At 46.7% G+C, this 9,743-nt stretch overlaps 1 pseudogene; it reads left to right on the top strand.

Annotated features, from left to right (window-relative positions):
• Positions 1 to 8,612: 8,612 nt before the first annotated feature.
• Positions 8,613 to 8,758, top strand: LOC126031493 (uncharacterized; annotated as a pseudogene).
• Positions 8,759 to 9,743: the final 985 nt, after the last annotated feature.

Below are 9,743 nucleotides of genomic sequence, written 5' to 3'. Positions count from 1 at the left end.
ATTTTGAAGTGAGGAAATGCGCCATAGTTTGAGGATCACTGCTATAAAGGAATGGAGACAGGAAGAGTGAAGAGAAATTGGGAAGGAAATGAAAATCATACTTCAGTGGTTCTTGACTAGTCCCTTGAAACTGTATGCTACTTACAGTGGACCCTGTGTTGTGTCTTCCCCTGTACCTCAGGATATCATTAAAAGGGAGCAGCTGCTCCTTGCAAGGGGGAACGTAATGATTCTCCTACAAGGAACATGAGGACACACATGTTTGAACAGTCCACAATGAAGTAACAGCATGTCCACATTCCCACCTCTTTCCAGCCTGGGCTATATGTGTAGAAAGTGACATGTTCTCTTGATAGTACCCTGGTCCATTTCTACAGCCTGACTACCCAAGGGAGGAAAGAGGCAAAGTCCAGTTTGGGGGGTTCTGAGAAGTAACTGGACAGGGGAGGGAAACCGGGTTTTCATTCATTCCCTGGGCAAGATGGTGCCATTTGTTCTTAACACACAAGATAAACAGGTGACATCAGGATGCCCCAATCTGGGACACCTTTCTGGTTTAGTCTCTGCTGAGAGTTTCCAAGCCAGAATTTGAGTTATTAAATTGTTTCAATGACAGAGCACTCCTGGTCATGCTGGATGATCCCAACAACACACATCTATTCTTTTCATACCCAAACTCAACAGACTGGGACTCTGAAACTGAAGTAACCCCACAGTCAAGTATTAAAAGGATACAGACATCTCCCACCTGATCTTAAGTCTTGCATCTCCAAGTTTATTTCCACCCAGGGCTCTGGTTGGTCCCATTTATGGACTCCTAAAATTCATCTCTATACTGTTGTGTCTTCCATTTCTCTTTCTTTCCTATTATTTTCCTATTAAGGCTCGGGCTTGTATTTGCAGAGAAACGTCCTTTAAACTGTCTTCGTTGCCACCCCACTTGAGGAAATTTTTTCCTGGTTCCCATAGTATATTTGTACCATTTATATTTAGTATAGTATCCTCTAGTTTTTCCCTAACTAAACAGGCATGTTTCAAGGTAGTAGTTATGTCTCTAGTTAGCTTTGATTACTATAACTTTATATAAGTAAATGTTTAAAAAAATGAATAAATGCGTTTGAATCTGCAACTATCTTATTATTATATGCAGAAATGGAAACCATGATGCTCAGCTGTCTCCCTCAACACCGGGCCACTGGAAGAACAGGAGTGCCAGTGTTTTGTCCTCAAGGTGCTCTTCTAAACAGTGTCATTTCTTTTCTTCTAGGGCCCCGACCCACCACAGAGCAGATGGGAAGGGTCCTTACTACCCTCCCACACTTGAAAAGCATCAGGTTCTTCCTTGAACAGTCACCATCTGGGTGACGAGGTTGATAACTCCTTAGTGATCTTGTTTATAATCAAAATACTAATCATAATAGTCTCAAACTTATGTGGAGATGGTCTTGTCTCATATCAATTAACCTTAGAACCAAGAGAAGATGAAGATTACAAATAAATCAGAATCCCTGGAAACTGCCCAGAGGAATCAAAACTTTCTCTCTGGCATAAAACTTGGCTTCAAGCTGAGTTTCTTGACTGGTTGTATCCACAGCCAACAACTTGCTGTAGGGCCTTAAACACATCAGTGACCTTTTCAGGGCCTTATCACTTCATTGGAAATACATGTTCTCTCCTCCTCTGTAAGAAGAAGGCTTCATGCAGTGTCTGGAAGGTACCATCTGACAGCCAGTGACTGTCATTAGTTGGGTAGCTGGAGCCCAACTCTTGAATGTCTATGTTAACTTTGCCATGGATCCCTCCACCTAGCTCTACAGTGTATGTGTGCATTTGTGTATGTAAGGTGGTGTGGTGACTAACCCAACATTGTTCAGGAGTTACTCCTGGCAGGCATTAGAGGACCATGTGGGGTGCTGAGGATCAAACTCAAGTCAGCCACCTGCTGTCCTATCTCACCAGTCCCGATCTGCAGTGTGGTTTTGAATCTCTTACTTTAACCTCTCTGAGTTTCTGATTCTCTCATCTCAAATTTCAAGATGACTATGCTAATAGTACCAAAACTCTGGGATCTTCGGTGATTGACATTTATAAGGAAACACATGACTGTGGCTCATAATATTAGTCAGTATTTATCCCTTGCCTTGTACCTCCTTCAGATATCCTTTCCTTTTTCTTCCTTTCTCATTTCATCAATATGTGATGCTTTTCTCATCATTCTTTTCCTTTCTTTGCTGCCTACTCCCCACCCCACCCCTTCTTCATCTTCTTCCTTCTTTACCCCTCTTCTCCTCCAGGTAAGCATCAGAACAGAGTTTTTTTTTCCCACTAGGACTAATGCCTCGAGCTATCTTCCAGTATCCAAGGCAAGAATTTATTCTGCCCAGGTAAAAAAGCAAAGACTGAGGGGGTACTTGTCTCCTGATGGTGGGTGGACAGAGGGCTCTGTACTTTACTTCCAGGCCTCCCCCAAAAGTGGCATCGGGATCCATACCAGTACCCGTGTCTCCCCACAGTAACTACATTCCATACATATTGTGGGCTGAGGGGTGGGGGCGAGGCAGGGGGCCCTCTCCCAGAGCCCAAACAAAGGCATATTGCTTCTAACTTATTTTAGCAGTTTTCAGTAATATAATTTTCAGTTCACTTGGTTATCAAAAACACACTTTTTTTCCTCCCTTTCTTCTCACCCAAAAGAAAAGAGGAAACAAAAAGGTGGAGTAAATCTGGTTGTGCTGGAGGGAGTATCGGTGGCTTGTATTTCTTTCTTTCTCTCTCTCTTTTTTTTTTTTTTATGCCCACTAATTTCTCCATGCTGTGGAGAATTTGTCACACGCGCAGGTCTGTTTGATTTCATTAAACAGAATATTTAAGCATAAAAATTGTTTAATCGCCTTGTGTCATTATGAGATGAATTTCATTTTTGCATACATTTGCATATTTCATCCAATTAAGGCGGCTAATATGCAAATGAGAGACAGGTTGCGGCTGAGGTGTTTATTGTAATAGCTGCAGGCTGTTCCACTTGGACAGCTTTCGAGGTGGCGGGGAAGGAGGGGGGCGTGAGGACTGGGGTGGCTCAGAACACACTTAGGGGAGCCCCTGGGTCTTGGGCTCCTGCCTCCTGCATGGAGCCCAGACGGGTGGGCGTGGTCTGCCTCTGGCCCTCGGAGATTGGCCAATCAGCGCACACCTGAAGGGGAGGCGGGACTGCCAGCCCCAAAGGCTCCTGGGAGCAGGTGGCTAGCTGGACCCAGGTGAGCGTCCTGGACCAGCTTGGGGCCCTTCTCTTGCCCCTGAGGATGGCAGCTGACATTTTGGAGGCTTCCCCAGTCTCTCCCTGCTTGGTGCTGCAGCATCCTCCACTGCCTGCTTTGTTTCTCACTCTTTTGTTTTTGCCAGGCTTTGTTTTCCTGTCCTACTGAGTCTCTTAGAAACCTTTCCTTGCTTCCTCTTTGTCTGTCCTTGGCATGTTTTCTCCTGTGTTTCCTGCTTCCTTGTCTATTGTCTCTTCCTGTGTTTCCTGCCTGCTTTGTTCTGTTTCCCAGCCTGCCTTGCTGCAGAGTTCCTACGTCTCTTCCTCCTGCCTCACTTCCTCTTTCCGCCCCTCTGCTTTTTCTTCTATCACCACCACCCCATCACCCTGCTGGGCCTCATTTGCTAGCAGGGAAAGGCTGGAGGCGAGGCAAGAGGCAGACCCAACCTCTAGCTGACCCAGCCCTCATCCCTCTTGATCTCTGAAACTCTTGAGGAATTCTAGGGTGGTTGAAAGGCCAAGAATGGGCAGCATTTTGTTCCCCAGCACCTGGATCCCCTGGTGGCTCTGAGTGGCCCTCAGAAAACTCAGAGCTTGGCATGAACCAAGTGGGTACTGGGACGCTGTTGGGGCGGGGTTCAAAACAAAGTTATTTGAGCAACTTGAACACACCCACACTTGCCAGGTCCCGTAAGATTAAGCCGGGATAAGTGAGGGTGATCCTGACAAAGACCCCTCCCGACACAGACGCTTGCTTAAGTCAACAAAGTCCCTTCTCTCAACCTCAGTTTCCCCATCCTTCTCTTGCAATCCTTCCAAGATTTCCAAGCTTTTAAAAGAGATGACTTGAAATAAAAGGGGATAGGTGATAGTTTTATTCCACCAATAGCTATTCACTGAGCATCTACTAGAACCCAGGAGCTAAGTGTGAACTGGGTGAGAATGAGAAAAAAAGTCTCTTTCCTTGACAGCTAACATTGGGGTGGCAGAGGCTGACCCTGGTAGCAAGAGAAACACTATCATGCCAGATCGTAAAAGATGCATGAAATGAGGTGCAAAGGGCGTCTAGGCACTCCCACACTTGTTTCCAGTGTTCTCTTTGACTTGTGCCTTTGGCAGGGCCTTGAGTCTTCTTCCTGGTCCATGCCCCATCCCCATCTGGCCTTCCTTCCCTTCTGTCCAGACACCACCAAGGGCACTGCAAAAAATTGCTGGTTATTTTTTCTTTTCTTTTCTCAGAAACTCTGAGCATCTCCTGAGATCTGGGAAAGCAGCGTCTGCCAGATGAACCCCTACCCACCCCTGCCAGATTAGCTGTTCAGACCTCGTTTTAGAGCCTGAACAATTAAAGCAGAATTAATTGGCTCATAGGTAACCACCTCCCAGTCCATGCCCCTGCAAGCAGGCGGGCCTGTTTTGCTGACTCCACAAACTGAACACAATGCTCATCGACCAGGGCAGTAGGGAGGTGGTGACTAGGGGAACTAAGCGGGGTACCCCTCTCTTCCTCCCAACCCAGTCAAGTACCAAGGCCAATTGGGGAGATATGGGCCTCTCTGTGGAGAATCTTGTTTCTTGAGCAAAAAGAACTCTCTGGAACAGATAGAACTTTGATTCTGCCACTGTGTGCCCAACCTTGGAATGTTCTCAAATTTGAGGTTTAAACGTCTTTCTTCTCTTTTTAATAGTAAATGTGATATGTTTCCTATTGATTTTTCACAAATCAAATATTGCAGCTATGAATGGCTTAAACAGCCTTTTAGAGTTATACCCCTACATATGTATTAGCCTCAGACAGGAGGGGAAAAAATCTACGGAAAAATTCGTCAACTTGTCAACAGCCCTTAGCTCAGATTGTGTCTGGAAAGAGGATTACAAAGAGGCTGGGTTTTACTATGAACCATCAAAAGGCCAATTCAGGGGTATCACTTGGATCCCCTGTGTCTACTTGCTGTTATGTGCATTGTAGTGTTTTGTTTTTAGTATTATAAAAGCCAAGTGTGGGAGCCAGAGAGATAGTACAGTGGGTAGTGTGCTTGCCTTGCATGAGACAAACCTGAGTTCAATCCCTGGCATTCCATATTATCTCCTAAGAACACCAGGAGTGATTTTTGAGCACGGAGTCAGGAATCATTCCTGAGCAATGCCAGTGTGACTCTAAAACAAAACAACAAAAGAAAGCAAAATGAGTGATTCTCGTTGAGTGTGACTTACACTTCTAGAAAGCAAAGTGGACAGTGGCCAGGGAATGTCTCCTGGGGCAGAGGTGTGTGTGGGGAAGGGTTCCCCATCTTCCTAGACCTCCCTGTCATGTCCTTGAGGGTCTCATGAGCAGCTAGTTCCCAAGCCCACATTCCAAGCTCTCTGGTCCTGTGCTATCCAGCATGAGTGAGGAGCCTGAGATTTTTTTTAGAGCAAGAGGTCACCACTGATTTGGAGGGTCCTGGAGAGGCCATAGCTAACAGGGAGGGCTCCCCTCAAAAAATACATAGTATGTTCATGGAAAATAAGCAACTTAGAAATGCAGAGAAGATGCTTGGCCTCCTTCGTTCCCACCCAGGAAAAGCAACCCAAAAATGGGAGTCCCCCTAAAGAGCAAATTTCTCAGGCTCCTCTCCCTGCCAGCTCTGTGACTTTCTCCAAGTCACTGGCTCCATCTGTGAGATAGGAGTGGACTAAGAGGGCCCCTCAACATACTGACTAAATTTCCACCCTACAGCCATAACACGCCCATAAGGAACAGACAGGCAGTACTGATCTTGGCATTTCTAACAGGTCATTGCTAATACTGTCAGTCCAGAAACTGGAATCCAGGTCTTCAGAGGAATTCAAGTAACTGAATCACAACTGACTAAGATGTCCCCCTAAGAGGCCCATCAATATTTCTACCTCCCACCTACGGTGGGGCAGATGAAGAAATAATGCAGGGCTGAAGCAATAACACAGCGGATAGGGTGTTTACTTTGCACATGACCAATCTGGGTTCAATCCCTGGCATCCCATATGGTCCACCAAGCCTGCCAGGAGCAATTTCTGAGTGCAGAGCCAGGAGTAACCGCTGTGCACTGCTGGGTGTGGTCCTGAAACTAAAAAAGAAAAAAGAATGCAGTTCTTTATTATTATTACTATTATTATTATTATTATTTAAACACTGTGTTTATAAGGTTATTCATACTAGTTTTTTCCCCATGGATAAAGTTGTTCATAATTGAGTTACAAACTATAATGTACAACAACCTTCACCAGTGCACATTTCCCGTCACTAAGATTAACAGTTTCCCTCTCACCCTCCCTGATGCCCTCTTCTCTCCCACCCAGTTCTTGAACCAGACCTAAAGGAAAGGGGGTAAGGTGCTAGCCTCAGGTTCCATCCCTGTCACCTTATATGGTCCCTTGAACACCACTAGCAGTGATCTCTAAACACAGAGCCAGGAGTCAGCCTTGAACACCTTCAGTGATGACCCTAACCTAGACCTAATAATGCTAATAATCCATCCTAGATCTATTATTATTATTATTATTATTATTATTATTATTATTATTATTATTATTATATCCTACCCCTAGGTTAGTCCATTTTCTAATATCTTGGTAGGTCTGGGGAAATTCTCAGAGAAAGTCCATTAAAGGTAGTGCAGATGCCATAACTGAGTGGGAAAGCTGAAGTGGGGCACCCTAGTCTGAGGCCCTTCCACCATCCAAGCTCTGAGTTTAAACCCCTACTCAGCCACTTCCAACTTCATGGTTTGTTGCCTCTCTCTGTCTCTGTCTCTGTCTCTGTCTCTTTCTGTCTCTCTCTCCACTCAATTTCCACGTGTGAAACATTGAACAAGTTCAGAGAACCCCTCCAGCCCCCCATGGAAGAATGCAATTCATGGGCACCCTGTTTTGCAGATAAGTTTAGAGGTGGACTTCATGTGTGGTTGAGAGGACCTGGTGGTGCCACTGCCTAGCTTTGGAGCCTGAGTGGAAGGCAGCAGGAAATCCTGGCCCTGAAGGTGTTTGTCTAAGGAGGCAGGGCAGGGACCCACGGGTTGTGGGGGGAGGTGTCTGGGGTGGTGACTGTGAGGAGGAGGCCCCGAAACCTGAGCGTATCCTGCCTGCAGTCAGATGGGGGTCAGCAAACCCAGACTAAATAGTCTGGCGGGCTGGGCCCAGGGCTGTCTGGAACACGATCCCAGGACGGAAGGCTCCAGCGGGAGTGGGGGAGGCCGGGCTGGGCTCTCACAATAACAGAGCCCTGCCTCAGCCTCTCAGGCTCCTGAGGCGCCTCCCCCAAGTGGAACCTCACCAGGAGCAAGGGGCAGATTTTTCTTTTTTCAGTTCAGTTTCCGCTTCTTAATAGGCCAAGAGGAGGGTGGCCTGGGCTAGGTCTAGCTCCGAGACTCCATGTCCTGTGCTGCTGTATGGCCTAATGTGGTTCCTTGGCCTCTCTGTGCCCTCAACTTCTAACCTCAATGGAGATTGGGGCCTTCTAGCATATAGGGCCCTCTGCACCAAAGAGTCTCCTACAGGCAGAAAACGCTGCTTGGCAAGTGGAACATGTGGAAAAGATGCCTTTGGCCCATGAAGCATGTGGGTAATGGCATGATCAGGCTTGGTTCATGCTCTTGGAACTAGAGACTCTTGGGTGCCCACTCCATGCCAGCCATGTATGTGCAAAACTCAGCATCAGCATAAGGCCACAGAGGGAAAGGAAGACACAGAAGCTCGGGAATTTCAAGCCCTTTGCTCGAAGGCACACAGAGGGCTAACAGTGCCCAAAACAGAAGCCTGGTCTCACTCTCAGACCCTTGTCTATATATTTCCTCAGGTTTTTGCGTGTCAGAGCTTGCTTGGACCCTGTGTGGCTCCCTGTGCACCGGCTCCTCAGCTTCCCAGCTCCCCTGCTGTCTGGGCAAAGTCAGGAGATGACCAGGTTGGTTGTCCAGGGAGGGAGGGACAAGGATCCATGATAAGAGGTGAGAAGTGCAGCCCAGAAGAAGTGAGACCTGAGCCAAAATTCTATACTCCTCGCCATGCTCAGAGTAAGTGGCTAAGAAGGAGCACTGAATCACTCTGCTAGGAGTGACCTCTAAACACAGAGCCAAGAGTGACCCCTGAACGCAGAACCAGGAGTGATCATGAGCACAGAGCCAGGAAAGATTCATGAGCACTGATCTAGGAGTGGCTCCTGAGCATAAAGCCAGAAGTGATCCATGAACACAGAGCCTGGTGCAGCATCTATATACCCTAGGGCAGTGTTGGCTAACCTTTTTGAGCCCAAGTGCCCAAACTGCCGCACAAAACCAAAGAATTTCCTCAAAGTGCCAGCACGTCAATTGAACCTTGATGACAAGATTTTAGTCTCTAAAATTTAATCGCTTCTCAGCCTTTTTGGCTAAGATCAAGTGTAGTATCTGTTCTTATCAGTTTAATACATTTTATAAATTTATTAATTGCGTACTTTCCCGCGTGCCAGCTCCATGGGTTCGCCATTGCAGCCCTAGGATGTGCCCCTCAAAAAAAAAAAGAAAAAAGAAAATCTCTTCTTTAAGGGAATGGCAGACACTCCAGCCTCTGCCTCCAGACAAGTAGCTCATCCTTGAAGCTCCTCTTTCCACCTGCTCAACGAGCTACCTCCTTTGGGACCATAATCTCCAGGCTCTGTTTGGACCCAGAAAAGGCCATGTTCCCCAGGCCCACAGAGCTGGGACCACAGGGAAGTACCAATGTCATCAATCTGTCATGGCAGTCTGTGTCTGATGAGAAAAGAGCTGTAGGGATGGGGAGATATTACAGGAGTAATTGCCCAGAGCACCCAGCAGAGGCTCCATGTCCTGGCTCGATAGTGCTCATGTGAGGGTGGCTGTGAGACACCCCCATTGTAAAATCACCCCACACACCATATTTCCGAGCTCAGGTGAATGAATCTAAAGCAGGGTGGCTCACGAAATAATCCAAACCAGGTTGAGAGGGAAACAAGTATAGTCTGGCAGGCTTCTACCTCAGAGCTCTCCAAGCTGCCTGCCAGAACTGCCATTTTATTGAGTACAGTTATCACGCCCAGATGGAGCAGTAAGGACATAGTAAGGGCAGAGAGCTCAGGCTTTCCTGAGCCTGTCCCACCTAGATTTACATATAAGACAATCTTTGCTTTGGGTGAAACTAAGTTGTAATCAAATGGATGCAAAGAAACCAGGGAAGATCTTTGTTTGGGGTAAAATAAGGTGTAATCTAAAACCCCTTCATCTTATTTAGTTGTTTGTTTTTTTGTTTTGTTTTGTTTTGTTTTGTTTTGGAACCACCTCCAGTAGTGCTCAGGGCTTAGTCCTGATGGTACACTCGGATCACTCCTGGCCAAGCTGGGCACCATATGCTGAGGTTAGAACCTGGATCATCCTATGTATAAACACAGTTTCTTCTGGAACCCTGATGAGCACCAGACATCTGCCCCAGATATTGGTAACTCGGGTCTATGCCTCTTCTGAATGCCCAGGCCATCATACTC

The sequence above is a fragment of the Suncus etruscus genome, chromosome 15, assembly GCF_024139225.1.
Source record: "Suncus etruscus isolate mSunEtr1 chromosome 15, mSunEtr1.pri.cur, whole genome shotgun sequence".
Lineage (NCBI taxonomy): Eukaryota > Metazoa > Chordata > Mammalia > Eulipotyphla > Soricidae > Suncus > Suncus etruscus.
Note: the sequence above shows the minus strand (reverse complement) of the source record. Positions and strands in the feature narration are given on the sequence as shown.